Source organism: Jaculus jaculus, chromosome 11 (genome assembly GCF_020740685.1).
Source record: "Jaculus jaculus isolate mJacJac1 chromosome 11, mJacJac1.mat.Y.cur, whole genome shotgun sequence".
In the NCBI taxonomy this organism is placed as follows: Eukaryota; Metazoa; Chordata; class Mammalia; order Rodentia; family Dipodidae; genus Jaculus; species Jaculus jaculus.
The window spans coordinates 3,658,672-3,678,509 of record NC_059112.1 but is presented as its reverse complement, the minus strand read 5'-3'; the positions used below and the strand labels follow the sequence as shown (position 1 = coordinate 3,678,509).

Genomic DNA, 19,838 nt, shown 5'->3' with positions numbered 1-19,838 from the left:
GGGTGTTGAACTTTCCTTCCCGCCTGTATGACTCAGTCAGAAATGGGAGCCTGGGGAGAGATCACGCAAGTGGCCAAATGGGTCACAGGCCTGTCCTTTGGCTGATCTGCATGAAGAGGAGGCTTTTGAAGACAGCCCCTCCCACGACAGACCACACGTGATGGTCAAGGAGCTGTAACAAGCTGCGTCTGCTTATATCCGCTCACTAGCTCCCACTGTTAAACACAAGGAGCTTTATAAGTCAGTTATTAAATACAGCTATGATTTAAAGGTAGCTTATGATTAACTTATTTTTAAAGGAAATAAGTATTCAAAACATCCATTCCACTCCTAAACTTTTCTGTTATTTTCCTGAGGTCATTTTCATCTGTTAGGGCTGTCCAGTGGAGGTGATGTGTTGGGACAGTGATGCACGTTTCTTCCCAGCTTCCTGTGCCCAGTGGCAGCATGTTGGAAAGCCGTCAAAGTGCGTGTGTTTGCACTATACAAATTCACCTGATAAGGGGCAAGACTTGATTTATTGCTTTGTGGATTGTCTAGATTTTAGGGTGAAAGAGAGATGTGAGACATTCAGATTAAATGTCACACTGTGTCTTGCTTGCAGCCAGTATCTTGTGAAAGGCACAGAAATGAGGAAGCATTCTGCCGGCATCCAGAAACCATTATCAGATTCAGCAAAGAACTCATTTATGTTCTGACGTGGGACCTTGTTTTCTTCAATCAGCCTTTGTCATTAACATAAATGAACGTACCAGCCAGCATTGCTGTGGAAACTATGCTCTTTCATCTACTGTAGATGTGATTTTATATGAATATAAAATAAAATACATTATTTGTAAATTGTCTCTCTCTGTTCTTCATGCAAGTTAAATTTATTGTGTGTGTGTGTGTTCCTAACCCCCTTCCTGAGGAAACAGCTGTTAAACATTTATCAGCATGTGCCTGGGTGGTAGTAATTCTTCAGAGGAACTCAAGATTCTAGATGGCCAAAAGCATATATAGAAGTTGTCTTCTAAGCCAGATATGTAAGCAAGCCATTGCAAGGCAATACCTGGGGTATTTATGGGGCTGTAGAGTTTAAGCAATGAAACCAAAAAAAAAGCAATAAAGAGAAAAAAAATGAAAGATTGTGAGCTAATTCTTCTGAAATACAAGTCCACATTGTAGCTTTAAAAAAGAGGGGGTGAGACAAGGGAGGAGATTTATGAAAGTTGCCAAGATTTAGAGGCAATGTTTGGGAATATTTAAAAATTTCTTGTTTATTGTTTATTTGTTTTATTTCAGAGAGTCAGACAGAGAGAGGAAGAGGCAGAGAGAGAGAGAATGGGCATGCCAGGGCCTCCAGCCACTGCAAATGAACTCCAGATGCGTGTGCCCCCTTGTGCATCTTGGCTAACATGGGTCTTGGGAAATCGAGCCTTGAACCAGGGTCCTTAGGCGTCACAGGCAAGTGCTTAACCACTAAGCCATCTCTCCAGCCCAGGAACATTTTAAAGGATAGTATGCCGTATTCTTTGTAATGTCCACATAATAATTTATACAGTCACTTCAGTGAGTCTGTGACCATCATCGTGTTATAGAATGATTCCGAATTTGCTCTATGATGGCTCAGGAACATTGAACAAATCAATCTCTCTGTCTCATAGCTTTCTGGTCTATAAAATGGAGGTAATATTAGCTATATTATTGTATGACTTTGAAAATTAAAAATGCTTAGCATGAACCAAGCCCTTAGAACAGTCCTTAGCTACAGACTTCAGGCAGTATATCATTATTTTTATTGCTACTGTTGGTGCCTTTGGCTGGTTCTTTGCTAACAAATTGTCAGTGGTTACACCTCTGCTATGACTGCATCGTACAGCATGGCTCATCTACTTTCTTGGTGAGACACTGACCCTGATGATAGCCAAGCTAGATTTTTCTCATAACAAATGCTCAGTGCAAGCTTTAGGCAGGAGGCCTGTGACCATAGAAATGAACCCTCTCCTCCTCTGATTAGCAGAGGAGAGTTCAGGTGCTGTACCAGGGATGACACTGGATTCATCTTAGCCTGCTACATCTTAGATCAAAAGTGTTCGTACTTTTTCTCTTATGGCTTTTCAAGGTAGGGCCTCACTGTACACTGACCTGGATTTCATTATGGAGTGTCAGGGTGGCGTTGAGCTCACAGGGATCCTTCTATCTCTACCTCCTGAGTGCTGGGATTAAAGGTATATGCCACCACCCTTGGGATACTTCTAATCACTGGTTTTTCTTGCTTACCAAGAGCTTTCAAACTGGAACAGGCCCCTGTTTTTAATTCCTCTTTAGAGTCATGGTGCATCAACGGAAATGGCACCTGAAGCCAATCTCAACTCCCCTTACCCGCGTACTTCCATGTTCCTAGAGGACACACTTTTCATTGCTACAGCAAGCTAGATGTTCTCAATGGGAACATTCTTGGTCACCTTAGATTTAATCAACAACTGGCTGAAAATACTGAAATGCAAGGGATCATTTAGCCATGTGTGCTGATGGAAGAGTGACGATGAGTTGTGGCAAGTTTCATGAGGTCCGATTGCATTTTGTTCGATAAGAGCTGAGCTGTCAGAAAAGTAGAGTATTATTGTTTCTTTTTGAGAAGGAAAGTACCCTTCTTTAGAGAAGTCAAGTCTACCGAACAGTGCAGTTCGTTCTTGGACCCACGCATGGGTAGTTTCTAGTTGCTGATACTGCGCACCATGCCCTCTGAGTACCTGAGTGTGTGCTTCCTACAAACATCACAACCGTAACACGACACTCCCTGTTGAGAAGTTAAGGCCAGGCCTCCTGATGCTCTCAGCCTTGTAGCATATTGATGTTCTTCACAGCCGACGTTGTGGTTCAAAAATCATACAGCGCCTTTTATTGTCCTGTCTTTAATCTCCCTCAGTGTGGAAGACATCTTTCTTAGTGTCCGCTAGCTAACGATCCTGACAGTTTTAAAGACTACAAGCCAGTTATTTTACAAAACCCTCTCTTGGGTTTATCTGTTATGCCTTTGTTCTTGCTTTCAGTATATATCCCTTTGACATAATTGATCTTAAAAGCGATGCTATTCTCTTTGGTTTTGCATTGTATCAGATGGTCACAATTTCATCTTGTTCTACCCCCTGTGTTTACCTTCATCACTTGAATAAGGTGACATCCACTCGGAGGTGACACTTCTTCCCTTTGGCAGTTAATGTTCTTTGTAGGGGAAGGTATTTTGAAAGCATGTGAGGATCTCATTATCAGCCTAGTTTTCATGGATGTATTTGTTTATTCACTTCTGTTAATATGAATGAATGAGTTCTGGCTTATTTAATGGGCCATCATTTATGACTTTCTATTAATTTGGACCTTCAACTTATCTCTAATTTAGAGAATCAAAGTCTCTTCAGTCTAGCTTCCCCCTCCAAAGATCCCATCATTCTTTGAGCATTTCTTCATGATTTAGACACCATCAGGTATTCTAGGCATATCTTGGACTTTTTATCCCTAGCCCTGATCTCAGGTATTTCTTTCAACAAATCCTAGTACCCAGTTAATAAAAACTTTAGAAATTAAGATCTGGGTGTTGGGAAAACATATCCCCTGTATTCATTTCTGTATCTATCATATTTTGAAAGCCCCAAGATGATAATGTCTTCAATCCAAGTAAGTTACAACAGGACTCCATAGTTTCAGCTTCTTCCTCTGACAGTTAAAATCCTACGCATCTTATTCTTTCTATGCCCATTGCTTCCAGCTCACTATTCCTGCCTTTTTTTTTTTCCCCTCACAGGCTTAGCCTCCTCACTCCATTAAGGTTTTATTTCTCCACGGCAAGCTGCAATTTCCCCTCCATTGCATAGAAAGTGGCTTCATCTCTCCTGGGCTCTGACACCCTTCCCTGAATGAGCCTCGTACCCAGGCTGTGGTTCAGGCCACCTTCCCACACAGACGCCTTCTTTATCCTGCTCTGACACACACGCTACGCACCACCCTTGTGGCGTTCTTCCTTCCATTCTGATTTTACGATCTGGTGCTGGGCTGTGCCTCTGGGGACATGCTCACGTGCCAGTGTGTGGCTTCTGACAACAGGATGCTCTTCTCATCCTGTGTAAGTGCCATGATCAGGAGAGTGAGTAAAGAGGAAGACAGCTCTAGGCTTATTTTAAATTACAAATTACTGTTTTTCTTCACTTATCATATGTTTTAATACATCAACACCTTGGATTTTTCTTTGGTAAAATCCTATAGAACTATTAAGACACAGGAAGTTCCTGAAGTATTTTTATTTTATGTTTTACACAAAAACCACCATTGATTTTCCCCTTGCTCAGGTTACATTTAACAGAGAGGAATTTCCCAATTTGGTCCCAACCTGTTTTTCTTGCCTGTTTCCTGTGTACCTTCTTCCATGTAACATAACAATTCAGCTCTTATGAACTCTTTATCCACTGCAAATAAGCCATGGCCTTTCAAACATTTGCAAATGCCCTGTCCTTCTGGGATGCTCTCGCCCATTCTTTTTCTAGAAATCTCTGACTCATTCTTTAGGATTCAGAGCAACAACTCTCACTCCTCAGCATAGTCTTTCTCAGGTCCTCTGAGTGAGTAAGTCCTTCCTGCTGTTTTACAGGGAGTTTGGAGCACATGCTATTAAAATTCCGTCGCGCAGTGCTTGCATGACCCTGAGCAAGGTGCTTGATCAGATCAGTAGGCAACTCTCTTTTCCTCATCTGTGACGTGGGGCTCAGCATTGTATCATGTCCACACTGTTTGTACAGATGAGTGACACCTAGTCACCATGTTAACTTTTGCTATTATTATGATATTCTGGGTATGTCTTCCCCAAAGATTGTGTGTTCCTAGATTCCCAGAGCTTAATTCATCATCAACGACATGATATGCGATCAGCACTTTCTAAAGGAATACATTCACCCTGTAAATATCTTTTTAAGGGTGTACCATGTACCAAGCCTGAATTATGCAATGTTGTGACCAAAATAAAGATGCTTTCTCAACTCAGGGATACATAGGTTAGAAGGGATGGAGAATATTCCACAAATAATTATACAAGTGAATGAATAAAAAAGTGAATGGAAGCTATGATATCCTTAAAAGGACAAAGATTTTAAAAGTTAAATGTGGATTGGGCTGGAGAGATGGCTTAGCGGTTAAGCGTTTGCCTGTGAAGCCTAAGGATCCTGGTTCAAGGCTCGGTTCCCCAGGACCCACGTGAGCCAGATGCACAAGGGGGCGCACACATCTGGAGTTTGTTTTCAATGGCTGGAGGACCTGGCACGCCCATTCTCTCTCTCTCTCTATCTGTCTCTTCCTCTGTCTATCACTGTCAAATAAATAAACAAAAATAAACAAAATCTTTAAAAAAAAAGTTAAGTGTGGAATCATAGGAAGATATTTGGACTTTGTCCCCAGTTCCTGGTACACAGCTCCTAAAACCCTTGGCATTTCCTGTGTATGGTCACCAGAACGCCTTGTGTTCTGGTGAAGGAACACTTGGCTGGCCCTCACAACTCCAGGGCAGGAGCCGTGGTTTCAAGCGTGGAACTTTCAATCCCAATCCTAACTTTCGGAAATGGAGAAGAGCTATACATTGAATGAATTGCTGCTTTCCAGTGGTCATCGATCACGCTGGCTTAGTGAGGATGTCCTGAGGAGCCTGTGGGCTTGGAGGGTGCTGAGGCTGGCAAATGTGACAAGGTTCTGGGGTGTCCATGGACAGGGCATGGGGACGGTCAGCTTGCCCACCCATCCTGTGTCCTACACCGCGTTCCGCTGCCTGTATCTGAACGGTGTCCTTTGTCATGTACAATTAGTAACAGTTCTGAGATGAAGCAAGTTATCAAAGCTGAGATGTGAGTTGAGGGGACCACGACTTTGTAGCCAAGTCCCAGAGGCATGTGTATCACCTGGGGACTTGATTCTTAGACCTGGAACCTAAAATGAGATCACTCTAGTGGGCCCGAGTGGTGTCCTTAAACCCCTGGAGTCTGGTGCTAACTCCTGGTTCTTCCATTCAATTGAATTGAAATGAAGTGAGTTGCAAGACCCCTAATTGGTGTTTGGAATTTGTTGGCATCCAAAAGACCACCACCCTTTCATTTTGGTGTCAGAGATGCTGTGGGTAAAACCAGCTTAGTCAGTAAGTAAATGAGGGGGATGCTAACTTAGACTAGGAAGTGGGATGGCTATCTGCCAGTGAGAAATGCCCGAGACAAAAGGCTGTGTGGCAACTAAGTAGCCCAGAACCACCACGATGAAAAACACTCTTTGTAAGTGGGCTGCTAGAGAGCTGGGCTCCAGGAAGCCAGGTCAAGACACAGTGAATAGGGCTGTGTGCAAGAATAGTATGAGGGCTGGAGAGATGGCTTAGTGGTTAAGCACATGCCTGTGAAGCCTAAGGACCCCGGTTCGAGGCTCAACTCTCCAGGACCCATGTTAGCCAGATGCACAAGGGGGTGCACACATCTGGAATTCATTTGCAGTGGCTGGAGGCCCTGGTGTGCCCATTCTCTCTCTCTCTCTCCCCTCTCTGTAATCTATCTATCTATCTGCCTCTTTCTCTGTCTGTTGTTCTCAAATAAATAAATAAAAATAGACAATTTTTTTAAAAAAGATGTAGGCTGAGTATTTTATAATACTTTCCGTATTATAAAACCTTCTGTTGAACTCAACTGTGCTTTCTGGTTGGAGAGCTGACGTAGCGCTTGTCATTGTACTAAAATTATTCCCTTAGTGTCACTTACCTTAGGACAAATTTGCATTTTCAAAGTAGCTTTCAAAAGCTAACTGTATTTAGGCTGAGAGATGCTTCAGCAGTTAAGGTACTTGCCTGCAAAATCTACCAACCGGGGTTCTCTTCCCCAGTACCCACGCAAAGCCAGATGCACAAAGTGGTCTGTGCATATGGAGTTCATTTGAAGTGGCTAGAGTCCCTGGCATGCCCATTGTCTCTCTTTCTCCCTGCAAATAAAGACATAATAAATGAATGAATGAATGAATGAATGAATAATAAATAAATAAAAATAAACTATGTTTAGTTTACTCTTATTAAAACATTTCTCTGTAAAATATCTGAATTTTGGAAAATAGAAGTTGCCTAGAGTATGCCTCCTTCCTGGCCTGTAGGAATTCCCAGCATGGACTTGGTTGGTGGGCCTGACAGCTTCCTGAGACCTGCTTAGTACTGGAGGCACCAGAAACCAATGCACCCCTATCACCTTCACTCAAGCTGACCAACCATGCACACTGGCTGGCGGGTCTTCCCATTCAATAAAAGTTCAGGGCTGGAGGGGTGGCTTAGCTGTTAAGGCATTTTCCTGCAAAGCCAAAGGACCCAGGTTCAATCCCCTAGGACTCACATTAGCCAGATACACAAGGAGGCGCACTCATCTGGAGTTTCTTTGCAGTGGCTGGAGGCCCTAGCATGCCCATTCTTTCTCTCTCTCTCCCTCTTTCTCTGTTAAATAAATAAATAAATAAATAAGATAAAATATTTTTTAACTTATTTCATATTTTATATTTATTTACTTGACAGAAAAAGAAGGAGAGAGAGAGCATGGGTGTGCCAAGGCTTTCAGCCACTGTAAACAAACTCCAGATGCTTGTGCCCCCTTGTGCATCTGGCTAACATGGGTCTTGGGGAATTGAACCGGGCTCCTTTGGCTTTGTAGGAAAATGCCTTAACTGCTAAGCCATCCCTCCAGCCCGAGGTAAAATATTTTTTAAAAAAGTTCAGTTCACACGAAACTGTGAGTTCTCCAAGCTGAGGAAGCCCATCCTCTCTAGAGTCTGTGTTCTTTCCCTTTCTTTCCCTCTTAATATAAAATAAACTTTATTCGTTTAAAATGCTTTCCTGGCTCTTAATTACTTAATTGTCGAGAACACGAACCCTGAGTACCCCATAGACAGTCCCTAAATGATGACAAGTAGATTAAGAACAAACTCTACAGTTGGGAACTTGTAGTCAATCCTTGGTAGCAGGAAAAGCAAGGAAATAAGTACTGGATGCATGGACCCTTTGCCAGGTGTAACAAACCAGTTTTCATTGTCATGGAATCCAAAATGAAAACACTAAGCTCTTCATAAAAAGATGTGCAATATGCAGTTGCTGTAAAGGTGAAGAAACACATTTTAAAATTCCATGTATCTGTTAATAGGTTTAAACATTTCCTATGCATTGGTGGTTTACAGTGATGACTTAATGATACGAACCTACATGATTTGGAGCTTCAGCTTTTCCCAGAATCTCAGAACTGTTTCTCCCATCTTTACCAAAAGACAGGGAATTAGCAAAAAGAAATGGATTTGTTCATAGCATGGGCTGGAGCAGAAGTAACATTCTGCTTCTCCTTGCCTTGACTGTATCAGGCTTTAAAAGCTTGTTGAAAAGCTAAGGAGAAGCGGGAAAGGTGCCATGCAGAGGAGCCAGCTGGAGGGAAAGTGAGCGGAACTTGAGGACTCTGCTCCTGGAAGGAGATCCTTCCCCGGCGTAGAAACTCTGTTTCTGCCCGCCCTGGATGTGGAATTACCTGGAGAAATGAGTTCTGACTTTTTAAAGGCCATGGCTGCAAGCTTTGCAATAATTTAATTAGATTCTAAGAAATGATAATTTTTATTTATAAGCTGGTCATGGAAATCATTTCCCTTGCTGTTCTCCATTTCTATCATCCATTGATAGACCATCTATCATTACCTATCTGTCATCATTCATCACCTATCTGTCCGTTTGTCTGTCTATCACCTCTCTCTATTTACCTATTCTTTCACCCATTTGCCTTGTACCAATTAATTATGAACATTGTGAGCAGTTTATGGCAAGTATAAGAACAGAAAACATCATTTTAGATCATTTTCAATTTTTTAAAAAATATTTTATTTGCAATGAGAGAGAAAGAAAAGGAGAGAGAGAGAAAGGGGGGGGGAGAGAGAATGGGCACACAAGGGCCTCTTTCCAAGGTAAATAAACTACAGATATATGAGCCACTTTTTGCATCTTATTTTATGTTGGAACTGGGGGATTGAACCCAGGTCATTAGGCTTTGCAAGCATGGACCTTGACCACTAAGAAATCTCTCCAGCCCCATTATGCAATTTAAAATCTCCAGTTTTAAGACCAGGGGAAACTCACCAGAACCTGGAGGTTCAGAAGTGGTCAGGTAGCCCAGAGAGAGAGCCTTGTCCCCTCTCACACATCTATTTATAACCATGTGGTGGTGGGCCCTATCCTCTAGCTCAGGTGAGCCAGAGAGACAGGGGAGGTCTGGGCTAAGGGCTGTCTCAGGAAGAGGCTAAACGTGATGCCAAGTTCTGGGGGCTGAACTTGACCAACCACAATGTCAGGATTAGATTTAAATCCTAGGAAAAAAGACCTCCTTCCCAGGAGGGGCCCGGATTATTTTGTGGATAAACAGATCTAGGGAAGAGATTAAGAAGTCAGATCACACTTTGATCTCTAGCAGAGTGGAGACTGCAAGGACGCTTTCAGGGTCCCTGTCACCCTAACTGCCTGAAAGAGCTACCTGATGCCCTCTCACATCCTCAAACAAGGGGCACATGCTGTGAGTGTTAGAGTTCTCAGACCTTTGGCTTTGTCTGGGAGAAAGCAGGAGAATGGTTCCGAATTCTTTCCCTTGGAACACCAGTAGTGAATATAGTCTCCAAGACTGTACAAGCTGAGCCTTCCCTTCTTTTGAAAGTAAAACCCTGGAAGACAACTTTCACTGTTGCAAGCATTATTCGAGTGCCATTTCCCTTAACTTAAGGTTTTGTCCTGGAATGTAACCCTTGGTGCTTAGGAAGCAGAGGTTTATTATCCTTGGGGAGAGATCTTAGCACCACCATTACAGAGACAAACACTGAAGAGTTAATGCTCAGGTACATATCTGAAAAGAATTGTTTTTTCTTATAAAGACAGACCAATGTAATATGTATTTCCAGTGTGTTGATGTGCAGGCCTCAAAAGGACAGGAATTTGTACAAAAACTGCGAAGTGCTGTAATTTACGGAACATATACTTTTACTACATAGTAAAAAATAATTAGTAAATGATTCTAGGAAAAAAGAGGAGGATGTGATTTGGGGGACTTAATCTAAAATGCTTCAAGAATTAATTGTGAAAACTCAAGCCACAGAAATAAAGAAGGAAATAGAAAGTAAGGAACTATCAAATGTCTGAGCAAATACTTAACTGATCTGAAGTTTATATAGAGGGCTGGAGAGATGGCTTAGTGGCTAAGGTGCTTGCCTGCAAAGCTTAAGAATGCACTTTCGGATCTCAAGTCCCATGTAGGCAGACATACAGTGATGCAAGCATGTAATATTGCGCATGCACACAAGGGGGCGCATGTGTCTAGAGTTTGATCATAGTGGCTGAAAGCCCTGGAGTGCCCATTCTCTCTCTCTTTCTCTGTCTGTCTTTCAAAAAAATAAATAAAGTTTACATAGAAGTCAGAAAGCAAAGCAGAGTTCAATAAGCATGGATTGTCTATAAGTAAGATTCATAAATTAAAAGCACCCAAAAATCTCCAAAAGACGGTTATGAAAGTTAATGCTTCCAAAAGAGAGGATTTCAGTAGTGAAGCATTCCAATTTCTGTTACTACCAGTTTGGATGTTACTAGGTAAAAGCCTATTGGTAAAATTATAGCTTCAGCCTTAAAATATTTATGTTGTTTATATATTTAATCTAATTTTACAGTTCTAAAGTAATAAAAAGGGACAGAATATGATAAATAGTTTTATGCACAATCAAGGTTTATAGTTTCTTACTCATAAATAAGAAGAAAAGTAAACTGAATTTTTGACAGTTCAATTTTTGTGGTAATGGGTGATCCATTGGAATAGGATATAGTCAGGAAGATAAGAGTGATGCCATCAAGGTCAACTGAGGGACAGCAAAATAGCAAGTATGTGTATGTCACTTCAATAAAGCAACTGAAAGTCTGGGGAGCTCTTCTGTCTTGAATCTCCTTTGTAGGGAGGAACAAGGGGTGTAAAGGGCTTTGTGACACACGGGTTCTGATGAGGCCCCAGGTGGGAAGGGTAAGGAATTTGTCATCAGGAAGTGTGTCTCTCCTCTTCGGCAGAGACCACACACTGGGCTTTGTTTTCCTAGTTAACCAACCAAACCAAACTGGAGCAAGGGCCTTTCTGCACCAGAAAAGACCAGAGAAAGGGAGTAAGAAGGAGTTGCAAGTGAACCTGAGACTATAATGGCCACCTTGAGTCCTTTGATTTTTGTTTGTCTCTATCAGGTTTGTTTTTTCTTTTGCTTGAGACAGAGTCACACTATATAGCCCAGGCTGTCATCCTCACAGACACTGGAACCCAGTTTCATCACTCTTCCTGTCTGGACTGAAGACCAGAGGCTCTCCAGGAATCCTCGAAGCCTTCCATGCCACCTTCGGGCTGCTGAGGCACCCGGCCTTGAGGACTGAGGAGCTGCCCATTCTTCGACTTGACAGCTTGCAGACAGCCATCATCAGGCTACCGAGCCCAAATCCTATCAGCTAGTTGTGAGGGTTTGAATATATGGCCCATAGACACACATGGCCTTGTAACCGGAGTCTCCAGCAGCCCTGCTTGCAGAGGTCCCACAGGCGGACCTCGAGTCCCTCCCTCAGGACTGAGCTCAGGCTGTTCCTGGTGCTGACTGCCCACGGTGCTTGCTGCTTTTGATGCTGTCTCTCTGCTTGGATCTAGAGACAAGAGCCACCTTCTTCTGCATTGGATGTTGGTCCCCTGGAATTTTTCTTTACTTTTAATTTTATTTACTTGAGGAAGAGAGACAGAGAGAGGGAGAGAGAAGGGGAGAGAGAGAATGGGAGCACTAGGGCATACAGCCACTGCAAATGAACTCCAGACGCATGTGCCACCTTGTGCATCTGGCTTACGTGGGTCCTGGGGAATCGAACCTGGGTCCTTCGGCTTTGCAGGCAAACGCCTTAACCACTAAGCCATCTTTCCAGCCCTTCCCCTGAAACTTTTAAGCCCCAAATAAACCTTTTCCTCCCATAAGCTGTTTCTGTTTGGATGTGTGTCCTAGCCGTGAGAAGCTGACTGCAGCACTAGACTAATAAATTTCCTTTACAATATGTATCCATTCCGTCAGCAGTATTCCTCTAGAGAGCCCTAAGTAAAACAAGAAATTCTGATGGAACTTTCTATTTAGTAAGATAACTTAGACCAATTTTAAGACTGATGGAAAAAACTCAAACATTTTGCACTATTAAAAACCATTTGAAGAAGTGCACGGAGGTGAGGCGTTAGGTTGGGGATGACTGTGCAGAGGAGGGAGTGCATCAGCAGTCCTTCACAGAGTGACTGATCCAGTAACCAACTCCGCATTTACCATGGACTCCTGACTGCATATCCATCTTGTGCCTACTACTGCGCAGAGAATACATCAGGAGCATCTTGGGACTTGAAGAGCCTTGCTGTAAATGTCATTTAAATGTAAATTAGATACACCAGCTGTTATTGTTATCAAGAGGGGCAACCTGAAGGAGACATTTTATCTTAGCAACCAGAAAGGTAAAATGGGTAACAAACTTTTCTTTCATATGAAAAATAAATGGCCAGAAAGCTTAGGAGCAGTATTTATTAATAATTTGTTACACACTCAAAAGTACTCTTTTAAACATTGTAAACTCATCAGTGTTGATGTCCATGCTACCGTGAACACTTGTGATCTCATCTGATCTTGGAAGCTAAGCAAGATCAGGCCTGGTTAGTATTTGGGTGGGAAACTTATGAGAATCCATAGAAATTATGTCTTATCTTAAATTCATTAAAACCATTTTACATTATTAATAATAATTTTTATTAAAATTATTTTTAATTTGTGTGTAGATTTTTTATTTTATGTGGCAGATAGTCATTTCATGGCCTATGTTCCTTTTAGAAAGTCATTACAGAAATATTTTAGAACTCTTCAGCCTCAGACAACTTAAACTTTTGACATGTAGGAGTGTTTCTCACTTAGGCCATTACCTCCTTTTTTTTTTTTTTTTAAGCATGTTCTTGGTAAAAATTTACAGAATATTATGCCAGTGTCATTTGATTCCAAGTCACATTTCAGCACTTATCCATGTTGACTTAAAACTTCTTTCTAGAATGCAAGTCTTAATCATTGTTATTTCTATGAATAACACACCATTTTCTAAAGAAAGCAGATGCATGACCAACCCTTTCCTCCTAAACGTTCCTAGAAATACTTTATCATAAGCCTAGTCAGACCTATTGTGGATATATGCTTTTCAAAATTCTGGATCCCAAAGCAAAACTCTGTGTGTGTTTATGTGTGCACAAATATACTTATATATGAAGTAGGTATCTATCTATCTATCTATCTATCTATCTATCTATCTATCTATCTATCTGCATGTATGTATGTATGTATGTATAATATACAGTAATCCTGTTTATATGCTGCTAACATGCTCCAAAGTCCCCTAAAAGGTGCCAGGACTCAAGGAAAGCAGCAAATCTATGTGTACTCTGGTGTTCACTCTACTTACATACATATCCAAGTTATGCACACTTAGAAATTAACAGTAACTAGTAGTAAAAGAGAACAATCATAACACTAAGCTGCAATAAAAGTGAACTAAGTGGTCTCTGTCTTTCTCTCACAGTGCTTATGTGCTCTCACCTTTCCGCAGCATTGCAGGGCCATTTCACTGCTTCTTATCGGCAGAAGCAAACCATAGCTCTTCTTCCAAACCATGGCTACGCCTCAGCATCGGAGTCACTCTTGGGACGGTGACTGCTATTGAGTGGCCGCTGGGCAGGAAGGGTGCCCAGTGTAGGCATGCTAGACAAAAGGATGGTTTGCATTTCTGGTTGACGCATATACACTGCTCAGTCTAAAAGTCATGGATTGTTTATTTCTGGAGTTTCCAATTTAATATTTTCCCTGTGGTAGACTGCAGATAACTCAAACCATGGGGGAAAAAGAATTTGTGGCACATGATTGGGGCGCTGCACATATAAAACATAACATACAGCGAATGGAGCATACATATTACACTTTTCAAGAGTTTTAAAACTTTGAATTTCCCTAAAATTTCAGAAGAATGCTTCATTATTTATCAGAACATGAGGTTTCAGAATCACATATGTCCCACATCTACAGTTTGGAACTGTTGCTAGATGTTTTATACTTGCGTTTGCTGCTTTGATTCTGTTTCTTTATATCAAATCAGACTAATGTTTAAGTTCCTTCATAGTTCTGTTTATTGTAAAAGTGTGTGTGAGTTATCACTACTTCTCAGCTCTCTTTGCTGGCATGGGAAAGAAGGTAAGATTATTGATTTGACCATATGATGTCAATAAACATTTTCAAAGTCTTTCTAAGTTGTTACTTCATCGACTCATCATATTAAATAGCAGTTTTGGCTTGATTTTTAGAGCTTTTCTTCCTGTGATTCAATCTTATATGGATGGGCAAGGATGAATTCAGAAGGGTTTATGTAATGTGCACAAATAGATAAACTTGTGCCGCTACCTACATACGCTGGGTCCGTCGATAGTGACTGTGGTCATTAACGTGGTTGTGAACTTGATTGGCTCAGGAATCAAGGAATATGAGAGACATGCCTCTGGTCTGTGAGGGCAGCACCCTTCTGTGACCTGTAGGTAGAGAGAGGGCTGTGGGATCATCGGGGCTTCTTTTTCCTGCCTTCACTCCTTGCTGGTAAGTGCATCTACCCTGATGTTGCCGTCCTTCTCTGACATCAGAACCCAGTGTGGCCGGAGGACCAGCAGTTTTCCCAGAAATCCTCCAGGTCTTCAGTGCTAGGTCGGGACTGCTGAGGCCTCCAGCCTTGTGGACTGGGCCACTACTGTGTCCCTCAGCCTCTCCTGCATGCAGACATCTGAAGGTGGGCTGCCCAGTTCATGTCATGGGAGCCAGTGTACTAAATCCCCTTGGGAATAGACATTCATTCTACAGGCTCAGTTCTTTGAAGAGGAACTAAGACAGTGATGAATGTCAGTTTCTAGAGTCAAATGACACCAAGGCCAACTTGAACATGTGTTTTGCAGCGGATTCTCTCTGGGTAACGCTACCCTTCTTGTTCTGACCAGGTGTACCTGCTGCTACCATCCATGTTGCTAAGTTCCCGACTCAACTTCACAAACTCCCCAATGTTTTAGTAGTTGGTTATCGAGTTTAAAGTTTACCCAGCCTGGAAAGATGGCTCTGTAATCATATCCCTCCCATCCCCCAGGAAATGCTGGGTTACTCTAAATAGGGGTTAACTTTAAGACTACTTGTGAGTTACTACATTCAGAAAAGCTTTATTATGAGGGTACCTTACACAACACAGGGGCACAGTGGCTTGAACCACATTCTACACCGTCCAACCACACTGTTGTCAGTCTGAGATCGCCTCCTGGTTGCTGCCTCTCGGGCATCTTCTGCCTGGGCTCACTGCCCCTAACACAGGACTTCGTATCTTGTTCTCCAGACACTTCGTCGGAAGCTTGACGTCGGCCGGAGCAGGAGGATCTAAGCTGCAGGATTCAGCAAGCTCAAATAAATCATGGCTTTTCCTTCTGAAAATGGATTTGTAACTATTTCCCATGGTGGAGTTCATAGGACTTGCTTTGTCTGTCATCGTCACTGCCACTTCCCCCACTTTCCCGGGGGCCTGTCACTTAGACAAGAGCCACTCCATAAAGACTTACGCCTGCGCGGACTCTCTCCTTCTGAGGCGGCGGGAGAGCTAAGGCTCACTCTGCAGCCCGGCCTGGCTTGAAACTCATCGCAGACCCAGCCGTCCTTGACCTGGGCGACCCTCCTGCTTCAGCTTCCTGATTGCTGGAATTACAGCCATGAGCCTCCACACCTGGCAAATCCGTTCTGCAACAAAACATTCAGTTTTGCGTTTCAACATCTTCTAAAATGTCAACAGCTCCTTTTCTATCAGAGCTACATTTTTTTTTTTCTACTTAAGTTTAAGGATTTAAAAAACCTTTTTGGTCATTAAGAGTCTGGCAAAAGCGCCATGTTTATGAGGAGTTATTTGTTACAAGAAATCTGTGAGCCGAGCTGGGAGAGAGGCAGCCTTGGAGGACAATGGCATAACCCTCTCACGTGGAAGGAACGGGTCACAGCTGGCTTGCGCCAGAACTAAGACAACCAGGTTGTCACATATTGTGAGTTAATGTGGGGCCCTTGGTAGGTGAAGAGGCCAATCCTAAATCCATCTCTGTTTCATTCCGGACCCGCCCCCATTGACACTCATTCCCTGCCCCCTAGAAACGAGCAGGAAGCACTTGTAGTATTTGGATAAGAATTATGTATGCTTTTTCCCGGTTCACCGCCTTTGGCTGGAAGCGTTCTCCCTGCTAGGAACAGTGTTTGACAATGGTTAACATGTCATTTGGGTTTTTGCCAAAGCTAATACTGGAAATCTGATAGCTATAGAGTTCCACTTCTTGGTTCATGTTAATATGACTTAGCAAATTTCTATAAGGAGACTTTGAACAGCTGAAATAGATGATATTCCAAGTTTATTTTTACCCACAGGCCAGTTAATGACACTCAGATTTTTTAAGAAGCCGTTCCAGGAATTCCAGAAAAGGTAGTGATTCTGAAACTGGACAACTGCAAAATTGCCTACATTAGTATCACAGACGGTCTTGGCTTAAATTTCAGTATGAAGGATTTCTACTAGCTGCTTCTGAGGAAATGTATAATGTCTCCTCAACTCACTTGAACCTAACTCCTTAACGTGCACATCTAAGGAAAAGGCATTAATACTGCCAATTAGTTCTTTACCCCTCCCATCCCTGTTTCCCATGCACGGCCTCACATCTGCATCTGTAAGATCTCAGAACCACCATTTCTCCTTCTCCAGTTGCTTGGATTTCTTCACTTGGGGCCTTTTGAGCAGTCTAGAATTATTATTGGATTCAGCACTAGGAATAAGGTCCAAGAAATTTTTTTCTGAACGTTCCACCTTAGACTTACAACCTTTTCAAGGGGTAAAAATTATTCATTATTCCTAGTAGTATCTGAAAAACTTCAGTAATTAATATTAATAAAGAGCCATAAATTTCTATTCCTTCTCCCTCTCTCTCTCTCTCTCTGTGTGTGTGTGTGTGTGTGTGTGTGTGTGTGTGTGTTTTGTTTTGTGAGGTAGGGTCTAGCTCTAGCCCAGGTTTACCTGGAATTTACTCTGTAGTCTCAGGGTGGCTTTGAACTCTTACCTCTGCCTCCCAAGTGCTGGGATTAAAGGCGTGCGCCACCACGCCCAGGCTCTCTTTCTTTTTTTAATGTAATGAATTGGTAACAAAGTCCACATGTTAATTGTAGAGTATACATAGCTCTTGTAGCTCAGGCTGATCATTGCCAACCTTAACTTCTTATTTCTGCCTTCTGAGTGCTTCTATTTTAGGCATGTGCCACCATGCCTAGCTTCCCCCCTCCCCTGCCCTGCTTCTGAGATAGTGTCTCAAACGTGAGTTCCACTTGCTTCAGATTGCCAAGTGTTGGGAATCTAGGCAGTCTTCACTGTGCCCTATTCATAGCTGCTTTTCAGCATGTTATACAAAGTACGTGTTCACCAAAATGAGCCATTCAATATCTACACAGTCAGGCATATAAAGATATTAATGCAATATATTGTTTGTATTATGTACTAGTTTATTTACATTAAAATGTTTACATTTGTGACATAAATTAGAAATGTTTTTGAAAAATCATAGAAATTAATTTGTTCAAGGAACAAGCTAGGTTAATAGATTTTTTTCTGTTTTGACAGATTTTGTTGAATTTTGATTAGATTTCATAGATTTTGATACAATAGGATGTTTCAAGACATAGAAAGCCAAAATGTCTTAAGAGAGCCAGCAAGGAAAAAAAAAAAAAAGTTTTCAACAGCCTATAGTTGGATCCTTATACAAGAGCTTACATCTGTGAGTTTACTTTTCCAGGAGTGTGATGGACAGATGTCATGACTCCTTTATACCCAAATCCTTCCTAAATAACACATTCAACGAGAAAGCTCCAGTGTTCTACTGGAGAGAAATTTGTGAAAGAAAGGAAGCGATTACTCGCCTTACAGTACCATGCAGGCCTGCCTCATCTGTGTGCTCAGATTTCACCCTTCCATGAACAGTGCTCCAGTAATAAGAACACGGTGGCCGGAGACAGTCAGTGGACGGCTGATTGGCTGACTAGATTTGCCCTGCCACGAACACTGCAGTAAGAAGAACTCGTGGTGGGGACAATCAGGTGACGAAACCATCCTGCTGCACTTTCTTCCCCAGCTCCTTCGTGATGGAAAGCCCCTACGTCTTCCTGCCCTGCTCTCATTACTGAGCTTAGTTTGGGTTAAAGTGTTTTCTGAGTCCATAGGCTTATAAACCTCATAAGAATTTCAGATTTTCACAAAATAGACATAATTGTCATGCCATTGAATAATTATGGTGAGCTTTCTAAGTCTATTTCTACTGAGGAAATATTTGGACATGATACAGGCTAGTAATTTGTTAAATGCATTGCCTGATTCATACACTATTTAAAGAGGTATAGGTAAGCTATTAGAAACAAAAGAGAGGTGCATTTTTCTTTGTGAAAGGAGGAAATAGAAATAAATATCACTTAAAGAGATGTAATATATAGTAATTTCTCAAAAGATTTAATTACAATAAGATAGATGACATTTGAGAGTCTATTTATAAGCTGGATTGTAAGAATATGAAAAAATGAAATAATTCTCAAAAAAATTAAACAATATATATCTAGGTGTGCCAAATCTTTACTGGCATTTCATTCACCCTAAGGTATAGTTGATTACAACATTTAAGGTTATCACAGAGATAAGGAAATTGAGACTTTCCTTAAGAACTCTTCCTAGGACAAATCTTGGACAATGAACAGTATATCCTTACAACATTTTTATTTCTTTTTCTTCAACATATGCTTCTTAAAGTGCCTGTCTGTCAAGCAACATTTAAAAATGGAGAAGATAATCTTATCAAATGACTTATGAGTTAGGAAGAGCCATAAGTACACTTACCATTATGAATCAATGGAGATAAGGTAAAAAGTTTCAAGAGTGGTAAAAAGTCTTATAAAAAATTTTGTTGTGATGAATTTGAAGTTATGGATGATACTTCCTTTAACTGTGAACATAGAATGTCAACCCCCCAATGTTCTTGTGTGCACATACTCTGTATTTGGTTCTACCAGTGTAGAAAAATGCTTTACATTTCTCATATTGGTTAAATAAAAAATTGCTAATTATATGTTTATAATATATATATTATATATATATGAGATCCTGCCTCAAAAAACAAAAAACAAACTACACACACACACACACACACACACACATATTTACTTGCAAAGAGAAAGAGAAAGTGAGAGAATAAGGTAGAGAGGGACACACATAGGTACTTCATTGCAAATGAACTCCACATGCATGTGCCAGCTATGCAACCCTTAAAAAGCTTTATATACCCACTACTGCCAAATCAGATAATACCTTTTTATTTCTCATCCTATTTGAATTGATAGCGCTTTTTAAAATTTTTTTGTTCATTTTTATTTATTTATTTGAGAGTGACAGAGAGAGAAAGAGGCAGATAGAGAGAGAGAGAGAAAGAGAGAGAGAGAATGGGCACACCAGGGCTTCCAGCCACTGCAAATGAACTCCAGATGCATGCGCCCCCTTGTGCATCTGGATAACGTGGGTCCTGGGGAATCAAGCCTCGAACCAGGGTCCTTAGGCTTCACAGGCAAGCGCTTAACCGCTAAGCCATCTCTCCAGCCCAGTGCTTTTATTTTTTTTAACCTCTATGACTTTGAGAAAA

General features: G+C 41.5%; 1 long non-coding RNA gene across 1 annotated transcript; it reads left to right on the top strand.

The window, feature by feature from the left end:
• The first annotated feature begins 358 nt into the window (after positions 1-358).
• On the top strand, positions 359-840 carry LOC123464445. Its single transcript, XR_006639586.1, has 2 exons — positions 359-466; positions 605-840. It is a non-coding gene; the product is annotated as an uncharacterized LOC123464445 (long non-coding RNA).
• The last annotated feature ends 18,998 nt before the right edge of the window (positions 841-19,838 follow it).